Below are 12272 nucleotides of genomic sequence, written 5' to 3'. Positions count from 1 at the left end.
CACATTAAGCAGCTTTCTTATGCTAATTCCCTTTCAAATGAATAATGGAGTTGTTCTTCCATTATTGCGTATCATTTTTTTAAAGATCCAATTTAGGAAAAAAAAAAGCCCAGATATTCTTTATACTTACAAATGATGATGCCATGTTTTGTACAAGAAATTTTAGTCTATGTTTATTGGGGGGAAGCTATATGTTAAATATTTTTATGTGTAGCCTCATTTTTCTTATGGCCCTTACCAAATAAGTGTTCAATCTGGAAAGAATTCATAAAAGTAGGGGAAGCAGCTTGACTTTGAGAAACTCATTTTTCTTTGTCTTGTATTAAGTGTTTAAAATTGAGACTCCATATCAGCTGAATCTATAAAAAGAAATCAGCCTACTCTCACAATAATCATTCATTCATTTTAAAAATTCAGCAATAATTTATTGAACTCCTTGCACATAGTATAGAATTAGGCATTGTGGATGATGTAAGAAACTTAAAAATCTTTGATATTTCATATTTTGAAAGTTCTTTAAAGATTTCAAAGGTATTCCTGTTTCTTTTATCTAATTTATCAATTTCATTTTATAGTTAATGACTTTTTTATTTCTTACTCAATAATTGCAGTGGAGGTTACTTTTACCTAATATAAATTAAGTTCAGAAAAGAAGAGAGACCAAAGAGATACTATGAAACAAAGACAATTAAAACAAAATATGCCCTCTGAGAAGAAGCTAAAGTAATCACTGTTCTTTAACATGGAAAAGGGAAAGCTGAGGTTATTGCAATTATTATCTTTAAGAATGTGAAAGGTTCTCTTTTTATTAATAGATAATTTAATAATTTAATAGTGTATAGAAAATAACAATTTCACTAGTTAAATTAAGTAATTTGTTCAACATACTTTTGAAAGATTAAATGAGAAAGAATGAACTTAAAGCAAAAGATATTTTTATTTCTTGTAAGGTATAATCTTTTTTTTTAACCTCACCCTGCCTCTTAGAATGTCTTTTTTGCTTCAAAACTCAACCAAAGAGTAGCATCTTACAAAACCTCTCCTGACGCTGTCCTGTTAATTCCTCTGTATGAAATTATCTTGCATTTATTGTATGTATACTCATTTATATACATACTATTTACTCACTATAAAACCTAAATTCCTCAGGACAAGTTCAGCTTAACTTTTATTATTTTATTCCAACTATTTGTACCTTACCTGGCACATAGGTATCAATAAATGCTTGATAAGTAATTGATGAATGGAAAAAAAAACCAAACCTTCTAACAAACTGAAAAACAAAAATAAAGTTATTATGAAACTTTCATCACTGAAGATCTTCAAGATGGAACTGGACTATCAACTCTTCTGAGCTGAATGAGTAATTTACCTTCTGGAGGCTCAATCTTTCCCATTGGCCCTAGCAAACAGATGTTTCTGTAAAGATAAATGAGCAAGTCATGTAATAGAGAAAGTTAATCCTTCTCTCAGCTGGGTTTTCTATAATATATTTTGATTTCAAGTCTTTTTTTTTAGTTCCTTTCCTCAACTCTTTCATCTCCTATGCTGTTATTTCCTCCATCCTTTTGCCAGTCTAAAAGTGTGACCTTGATTTCTGAACTTCTGCTCTCAACAATCTATCCACTTTGTCTTTTGTTTCTCTTTTCAGAAGTAATCCTTATCAATTCTAGGTCTTGATAAAATTTAAAATTTAATTGAATTAAAAACCTGATTTAAAAGGCAAGTAGCTTCTACTTAAGTAAAACATTTATTAAATATCCACCCTGTACAAAGCACAGGTTTGTTTACTGCGGATAAGAAAATGGAACACAAAAGCTCAATTATTTAGAGCAAATTATTCAGTATGTGGTAATACAGCTTTCTCCTACTTTACTGAAACTCTGAGAGGGGTTAATGAAGAATGAAAAGCTCTTCTGACTGGAAGGCAAATCATGAGCTCAAGCTCTAAGATTCTCTTAAAAATTGTGGAAGCCCCTATACCAAAATAAGATCAAAATGGGAACTGAATATAGACATAAAGTGTGACATTATAGACCAATAAATAGTCCAAGAAATACTCTCTCTCTGTTAGATCTATGGAAAAGGGAGAAATTTATGATCAAATAAGAAATAAAGTATATTATAATTGCAAAATTCATGATTTTGACTACATTAAATTAAAGTTTTTGCACTAATAAAACCAGTGCTACCAAAATTAGAAGGAAAACAGAATGCTGGGATTTTCAAAGCTGGGGTCCTGATAAATGTCTCATTTCTAAAATATATAGAGAATTGCATCAAATTTATTATATTATAAGTCATTCCCCAATTGATATATGATCAAAGGATATAAGGAGACACTTTTCAAATGAAGAAATTAAGGCTATGTATAATCATATGAAAAATGCTACAAATCATTCATGATCAGCGAAATGCATATTAAAACAACTATAAGGTTCTACCTCATACCTATCAGATTGGCTAAGATGACAAAAAGGGAAAATGATCAATGTTGGAGAGATTGTGGAGGACTGGGACATTAATGCCTTGCTAGTGTAGTTATGAACTGAGCTAACCATTCTGCAGAGCAACATGAAACTCTGCCCCAAAAACAATAAAACTGATTATATCCTTTGTACCAGAAATTCTAATGCTAGGCCTATATTCAGAAGAAATCATAAAATAATGGAAAAGGTCCCACATGTTTCAAAATATTCATAGTAACTCTTTTTGTAGTGGCAAAGAATTGGAAATTGAGGGATGCTCATCAATTGGGGAATGACTGAACATGTTATGATATATAAATATTTATGGAATACTATTCTATGAGAAACCATAAATGTTCAGACTCTACAGAAGCATGGAATGAATTATAGGATCTGATGCTGAGTGATGGGAGCAGAAATAAAAGAACATTGTACATATTAATAACAACATTGTAAGTTGATCAACCTTGATAGATGTAGCTCCTCTCAGCAGTTCAGAAATCTCGGACAGCCCTAGGAGACCAGACATGGACAATGCTATTTTTATCCAGAGGAAGAAAAACAAAACAAACCAAAACCATAAAAACAAAATCCTTCAGAATCTGAATGAACACTACACTCATGTTTTAAAAATTCTCTTATGTATTTCTTTTCTGTCTCATGAATTTCTTTCTTTTCTCCTTAATCCTAATTCCTTGTAACAAAAATGACTAATTTGTAAACATGTTAAACATAAATGTATATGTACAATATTCACCTGATTGCTGCTGTGAGTGGGGTGGGACTGAAGGGAGGAAGGACATCAAGTAACTTAAAAATATGCATATGCATGTGTATGAATGTTGAAAAACTTTCATAACATGTAATTAGAAAAATAAAATAAAATATCAATCAAAAAAGAAAAACAGAAGTTTTTATTTTAAAAAGTGAACATAGTTTCCATTCAGGAAAAAAAAAATTGTGCAAGCTAAAGTGAAACAAGTGCCTCATCTTCCAAATGTACCTATAATTTCAGGGCTGTTCTGAAACTGAAATGAGATAATACAAATGGAAACAATTTGAAAAGTTAACAGAACCATTCTTCATTTGTAAAATCAAGATAATAATAATATCTACTTCCCAGGATAGTTGCAAGAATGAAATTAAATTATATTGTAAAATGATTTTTTTAGTTTTATCAGTTAATGATGTTTTGCTCTTGTTTTGCATTGAATATCTAATGTATTAGAATTAACAATTAGAACTAACAAATTAGAATTAATAAATAAAACAAATGTGAAGAATGTCTTTTCTAGTGACATTTAAAAGTTAATTAAATTCTGATTTGTATGAGGCATTTGAGTTTATGACAATTGAATCTGAGTAATATGACTAGTAGTTTTGGAGGTTTTTTGGCAAGGCAAATGGGGTTAAGTGGCTTACCCAAGGCCGCACAGCTAGGTAATTATTATGTGTCTGAGGCTGGATTTGAACCCAGGTACTCCTGACTCCAGGGCCAGTGCTCTATCCACTGTGCCACCTAGCCGCCCCAGTAGTTCTTATAGATACGATAAGACACCATTTGTATTTCATTTCCATGGAAGATCAACTAAGACAAATAGACTTACCTTCTATTTCTTTGGTTAGAAATTAGCCTACTACCTCATAATAGCTACAAAGAGGGGTTATGAGACCTACAATTTCTCTACAATTGTTAAACAATCCATTGACTTAAAGGCAGTAGGTTAGGCAAAATTGTCTTGAGAGTTATTCAATTCTTTGATTTTTATAAATCTAAACTTATAGCTGAGTTTGGAATTAGAAAAAAGATGCTTTTATTTCTTTTTTTGTGATTTCCCCCTCTCTTCAAAATCTAAGCCAGTATTAAAAAAAAATTTCACTATTGCATTATCCTAGTGTGAAGAATGTATTATAAGAAAAAGAAACAAGACTTTAGCTAGGTGATGTCTTTATCACTTCTTCTAGTCAAAGACAAGTTTTTAGAAGAGAAAGATAGATTTAAGGAATAAATGAATGTATAAGAAGGTAATACCTGAAGTTGGATTGGAATTTACATATCACAATGACACAAAGCTGAGATGGATACCTTCTTTCTTTCCTTTCTTCCTTTCTTCTTTCTTTACTTCCTTGAGCTTTTATTATGGACCAAGTAGTACTATGCTTGTTGCTGGGGCCATCAATAAAATACAATAAAAAATGAAGCAATATTTGCTCTCAAGAATTTATATTTGGATAAAAGATGGACTTTGGGGAAGGGAGGAGGATGAGCAATATTTTGGACATATTGAGTTTGGAATTAAATTAGAGAAGTCCAGTGGGCAGCACTGTTACAAAATTAGAACAAAAGTGAGGAAATAAAATTCTCTATGTTGAGCTAGTACTGTTTTTCATGGGAATTCATAGGTGTCATGCTGAAGGGCAAATTAAGGATGCAAAAATTGTGGTAGAATAGAAACCTAGATCAAATCTAATAAGATAAAATGTAATGACAGTTTTTGGTTTACACTTCACACATCTTATTTGATCCTCTCAATAACCCTGAAAGATATGTCCTATTATTATTCCTACCTTCCTTATAAAAACCAGTAGAGGTTAAGTAACTTGCATAGATCACCACTAGCAAGTTCCTGAGGTCATCCTTTTTTCCAAGGCAGAATTCTAATCTTTTGAGTCATTTAGTTGCTTAATTCTCAAGAAAGAGATAAATATAAAGTTTTCAACTTCACAAATTTTAGACATGAGATAGTCAAAAAATATCTATTTTACTAGAATATAAGTTCACTATAGATCAAAAGTGTGAAGGCAGCATCTCCCTTCCCCAAATCTAATGAGAAACAGAGAGAACAGGGCTATGGATGTGAGAGTCCTCTTATGGTCATCCTTGCTCATATTACAATCAGAGTATTGCATTTGGTTCTGAATATGCAGTTTTAGGAAGGAAACTTACATACTGAAGAACATTAAGAGAAGAAAATCATTTTGTTGGAGAATGTCAAATTTCATATGAAGTAGGAATATTTAGAGAAGGGAAGTCTTAATAAGGGCATGAGACTTTTTTTTCAAGTATTTAAAGAACCCAAGTATGGGCTTAATGGGTGCTTAATAAATGTTTATTGACTGAATAATAGAGAGATTAAACTTATTCTCCTTGGCTTCTGAGTCTAAAACTAAAAGTAATGTCTCCAAGTTTTGAAGAGGATGATTTAGGCTTGATCTGATGTAAGATTTGCTAATAATTAGAGCTATTCGAAAGTGGAGAAATTATTGCACTACTTCTCAATAGCCCAACAGTAGAATAAAGTCACTTTTGAAGAAATTGTATGCTCATTATCAAATATGTTGAAGATAAGGTCATTGCTATGGATTTGTTTGGAAGATATGATCCCTGAGGTCCTTTCCAACCATGATATTCAACATTTCTCTGTTAGCAAATTTCCTTCAAAGCAAAATAATATTCAACATAAAGATATATAAAAATCCATATATTCTTGAATTATATAAAGGAATCCACCCCTTATTTAACTGTAATTTTAAATAGTATCAAATATTATTGAAATTTTTACTTGAAGTTCCATAAAAGAAAACTCTAAGCACAGTTCATCTGACATCATTTCATAATTCTGTGTTTGGAAGTTTCAGACACAGATAGTTGGGAATGCTAAGATTTGCGAATAACTGCATGGCTCTGACCATTTGAAAATATGAACAGATGGCATACCAAAGGAAAGTATCAAATTTTCCAACTCCTTGAAGTAAAAAAAAAAGTAATAATTCTTGTCAGTAACCACCAGGGGTGTGGTGAGACATAAGATAATATGTACAAAATTATTTGTCAGACAAAAATGAAAGGAAAATGTATTGGAACTTTTTTCCTTGCTGCTTTTCAAATGTACTTCTTTTTTCCGATTCTCTCTCATCAGCTTGGTGTGGTTATGATGCTATGTGATGAAAGCAATAGATTCTCAGATCCAAATTCAAAGGTGGCAGGATATGTGGGATTGATTTCATTCTTAATGATAAAATGATTCCTTAAAAGACAGTGACTACCGACTCAATGATCCATTTTCAGATCAAAGTTAGGCCATAGGTACTGTACCATAGAAGTGTCATTATCCAGACAGGAAGAGAAAGTGCATAGGAACTACTATACTCCAGATGTCTGTTGCCTGAGGTCCAGAACTCAAAGACTCTGCATGGCCCACTTATAGTATCTGTTAACCTTTCTTCACACAGTCCTTTTTTTGCTTTCATAAAGAAAGTCATAGAACCTATATGTGTCACATTTGATAACTGCCACCGTTACCACTGGAATAGCTATTTTATTTTACTTTACTCTATGGGGAATCTCCCATGTACCTATGATTTAACCAGGATGAGAAACTGGACCATTCTTTTTTTAAGTCATCCTATGAAACTATTTCTTTATGTTGAAATTTTTTGACCTGTTTCCCAATACAAGTTATGACTTTTACTCTCCGGCTGTTAATTCTTTTTATGTGTAATCCACTAGCTCCCTTGGCTCTGATGCTACTACAGTTTTGATCTTCTCTGTCAATGTTCTTTAGTCTCCTCAGAGATGAAAGCCTAACAATACTTGAATGTAAGCTGACTAGATAATGAATTACATTTTATAAGGTGTTGTTCTTTACCACAATTTTAATTAGATCACAAATCCTTACAGGAGATGATACTTCAGAGGGCATGACTCCACTGGCTAATAAAGAAGAATCAAAATAATTATTAAAATAATTCAGAACCCACATCAGTTACCTAGATGAGAGTCACATTTATAGGTAAAAGTTGGTGGTTTATTTAAATTAAATTTATTTATTTATTAAAAATTAAGCCTGGGAAATTAAGAAGTAATTCTTTGAAATTATTTCATTAATTTTCTCAATATTTGAATAACTTTTTAAGAAATATCTAACTATGAATAAACAGTTTCTGAAAAAAGAGGACAGATGATATAAATAGAAGTAATGAACCATGGACTTAAAAATGTTAAAAATTATATCTAGAAGAATAAGAGGTAGACATTTACTTTGATGTCCTTCCTAAAAATGAGTTTTGAGAAACAGACTTGGTCAACTGCTACTAACCAGAACATATATAATTAGTCCAAATAAAACTCGTTGTGCCAAGATAAAAGAACTTTTTAAAAAAGAGAATATTTGTCAAGTATTTATTTCAACATTATGCTTCTGATAGTACCAATGATCCTTATTTGCAAGGAGACCTTGGTGATCTTTCATTCTTCCAATCTCAAAAATGTCTTGATTACTTCAAGTATTCCAAGGATAATACAATAGTTCATTAATCAATATAGGTAAACTCTTTTTTTTTAGGTTTTTGCAAGGCAAATGGGGTTAAGTGGCTTGCCCGAGGCCACACAGCTAGGTAATTATTAAGTGTCTGAGACCAGATTTGAACCCAGGTCCTCCTGACTCCAAGGCCGGTGCTTTACCAACTATGCCACCTAGCCATCCCAATATAGGTAAATTCTTTAAAAGTTTGTTTGTATTTCTGTTCTACAAAACCTCTTGGGAAAATGAGTTCCATAATTTTACAATTTGTTGTTGTATAGTATTCTTATATTTTCTTTTGTACCTTATCCAGGAAAAAAAAAAGAGAAAAATGCTTTTTTCTAAGTGGTGAAGTAGAGTGTCAAGCCTGGTGTTAGGTAAGACTTCATCTTTCTGAGTTCAAATCTGACCTCAGATATTTACTATCTGTGAAATCCAGAGAAAATCACTTAATACTGTTTTCCCTAGTTTCCTGGTCCATGAAATGAACTGAAGAAGGAAATGGCAGAATATTCCAGTATCTTTACCAAGAAAGCACCAAATAGAGTCGCAAAGACATGCATACACACACACACACACACACACACACACACACACACACACACACACACGTACACACTGTACAGTCTGAGTTTAAATTATACCTCTTTCATTTGGGGATTCAGATTTTATCATAATCATTATCATCAACACCAGCACCACCACCATTATGATCATCATAATTAATTGATGTATATGGGGTGTTCAGTCAGAGGTCTAGAAACTCTAGTGTGCCAAGTCCTATCAGGGACTCTCATCCACCTTTAACATTCAACTGATTCATACAGCTCATATTTGTGGTTGCAAGAAGCTGTAGTTTGCATAGTGACCATACCATGATATACTGTCTTGGTAACCACATTCATGAGGGTAACAAACAGGCTTCAAACCTGTTGATGAATTAGGGGGAATGTCTTTCTTAAGTATGTGAAGACTTTACCTAGCAGAATGGGTACATGAAATCTATTTGTTCCAACCCTTCCATGAAGATGGTTGAAGCAGGTGCTTGTGGGGAGAGCTTAGAGCTTGGCCAGGCCTCAATGATGAAAAGATTATGCACTGCATCCCAGTCCATCATCAGTCATCTTGACTTTTATTATGCCACTGGACTTGGGTGACTAAGGAAAAGAGAGTGAGGTTGATGACTCTGAAACTCTTTTTTTAATTTTTGGCCACACAGCTAGGTAATTATTAACTGTCTGAGACCGGATTTGAACCTAGGTACTCCTGACTCCAGGGCCAGTGCTTTATCCACTGTGCCACCTAGCCACCCCATGAAACTCTTAATACATGTCAATACATTATCTGTGATTTCATTGGTCCTCTTTGAAAAAAGAGTAATAATAACCATTATTATTTATTGTTATTAATGAAATTATTGTACTATATAGTCTCTAAGTCACATCCTAGTTTCAAATCAAATATCCTATGATTTATTTCTCAGTTCATTTTGACTGTTACTGTTCTACTTTTATTTTTAATTATTCAGTTTAACACTGCATTTAATATATATTATTTTATTTCTATATTTTGAAATAAGTGATATTCAATCAGAAATGAGTCAATAGTTGCTATACATAACCTATTGTTTTTATGATTTCCAAGATCTAAATCAATTTTTAATTTTTTAGTCATTCTATAATACTGGGTAATCATGGTTTCATGTAATTAAATGAAATAGGTATGTATATTATATATAATATGTATATATATATATAAATATACAATATATAGTGTATATATCTTTTTCTCTATGTCCCTTTATTGCTATACTTCTGTGATCTCTCTTCTTTGGATGAAATTCTTGTACTCATCTTAATCTGTTCAAGATCTAGATCATTTCCTTTCTCATTTTTTTATTTCCTTAAAATAGAAAGCAATCTTTCTTTAAATGCTCTTACTCAAATATATAAATTCATGATCTTGTCAATTTAGACCTTCCCTCCAATTATGTATGCTTGCACATCCTATGGGATTTTTCACACCTCTTAAATTTCCTATAGAGGTTCCACATAATATGCTAAGGGCCTTCCTGTATTCTTCCATATAATATAAGAATATAAATAGAGCAGATGTCTGTTCATCTCTTATCTCTCACTTTCATTATTTACCCATAGCATCCCTTTTGCTCCTGCATTTTCCCAATGACATCCTTGACTTCAGTTCTTTGAAATTTCATATTTTGTATATGTTGAAGCCTGTTCATTTCACCATGTTTCTCAATTTACCTTCTTGAAGGAATTTCAATTTTATTTCCTCAGAGAAGATAGTATTAAACAGTTCACAGCCTTACGATTGGAATATTAATGATATAAAAGCATAATGGTTTATTTTTAGGAGAAGCTTGGCTTCATTAAAGAAATGTAAGAATTTCCTAAAGGGAATCCAGCCTACTCTCCCTGCTCTCTTCAATTTGTGTCTCTACTTATTGACCATTTGATCTCCTTGAATTGATCATATTATTTCAATCAGTACATTATTAAACAGGAGTATCTAGAGGGTCTTTTGTCTATTTGAAATTGGCAGAGAATTTTCTATAATGACCCTAAGTGCCTATTATGCAAATATTTTGTCTCTAACTATTATATCTCAGTTGATATTCATAATTAAATGATGGTTAAAAATGACTTTTCTGATTGCCTATACTTAGAATTTTGAATGGTTTTTACCATATACATGGAAAACATTATTTTAGAGAGCAATCTTTTAAACTATCATTTGCTTTACTGTTTATTTTTAATAATTATAAAATAGTTCTTTTTATTCTTTGTACTTTCAAGTAAATTGTATGACTAGGAACATGTGGCTTGTTATACAGAATTGTTTTTATGAGCCCTGTATGTTAAATATATTTCCCATTTATGTATAGTTTGTTTTTAAAATTTCTATAAGATCAGAAAGTATTCCAGTGTCTTATTCATTTTATTCTTGATAGTTATTTTTCCTTGTAATGCAATTTATTTTTGTTTCACATGTTTAGTATCTTTGCCCTTTCAGTTATCTTGAAAAGTAATATCTCAATGCTTTAAAAATTCTGACACCTCCCACACAGATTTATTTTGTAGTCTGATCTGATCATTCTTTCTTACTTTATGAAAGCCTTGGTAAATACATAACCATACAGATCCATATACACCTCATCTTCCCATTTTCTTTACTTTATCTTTTCTGATGTAGTTGCTACTTTTCTTCCCTCTCATTTCTCCTTTCCTTTTAGAGGAAGTCAGTTTATCATGATACATTGTAAATAAGAAAGAACTGAGTTCAAAATTCACCTGTGAAACTCACTCCTAGACCTATATAATGCTGATGAAGTCTTTCAGCCTCTTTGAGTCTCAATTATGTCACCCATTGAATTATTAATTGTACCTATATACAGATATTTTCATGAAACTCAAATGATATAGTGTTCATGAAACACTTTTCAAATCTTAAAGCATTTACCTATCTTAGGTATCTTACATATCTTAGACAATTACTAAGACCAATTATAAATAGTGATTTGTACAATAAATAGGTTTTTGTATTTCGGTATTAAATTACAGTTATTCAATCTAAATGTTTAAAGATATTTTTGGAAAATTTGAAATTCTGAGTATTTTGCTCTGATTGTTAATGGAAAGGATGATTCAGAAGCTTTCATTGGAGAGCCAAATAAAGAACTTAACAGATCATCATTTCATAGATCATGTGTTCATTTTACTCTGCAATGCTCTTGATAAGCTTGATCATACAGAGTACTTTTGCAATAATTGAAGCTTAGGTATTATCATCTGTTGTAGAACATTTAGAATTATAAAATTTCCATGAAAAATAATTGCCAAGGTTCAACAAAGTCAACTTGTATTTTTATTATCAGTGATTTCATTCTATAAATTGGTATAATGAGGAGCAAAAATTTTATATTGGCAGGCATTGTTAGAATAAATTTTTTAAAAAGCCAAGTATAACTTTTACATTTCTTAAGTCTGCAGTTCACAAACACTTTCATCAAGGAGATTCAATATGTATGTCCTAAGTTGAGTGATCCCATTCTTAAGACTATACTCCAAAGAAGCTTTTGAAATAAAATGACTTGCAAAAACATTTCTTAGCAACTGCTTTTTTAAATTAAATTAAATGTTCATTAATTTTTTTATTCCTTATATCATCATATTTCCCATATACCATTTCCTCTTCCTCTTCAAAAAGCACTTCCCATATATCAGACATCATTTTTAGAGAAAAAAAAGTCACCGGATCTGACCAATACATTGAAAAAGTCTGAAAATATGTGCAATATGTGTAAAACCTGTGAACCTCCCACTTCCACAAAGGGATGATTTAAGGATATCTTCTCATATGTGTTCATAGGAGTTCCACATGATATTTATAATTTTGTTACAATTAGTTTTTAATTTTTTTAGTTAGTCATTTTTCTTTCCATTTACATTGCTGTAGTGAATGTGTATTTTTTTTTTGC

This window comes from Macrotis lagotis, chromosome X, assembly GCF_037893015.1.
Source record: "Macrotis lagotis isolate mMagLag1 chromosome X, bilby.v1.9.chrom.fasta, whole genome shotgun sequence".
Classification (NCBI taxonomy): Eukaryota; Metazoa; Chordata; class Mammalia; order Peramelemorphia; family Peramelidae; genus Macrotis; species Macrotis lagotis.
This window is presented reverse-complemented; position numbering follows the sequence as displayed.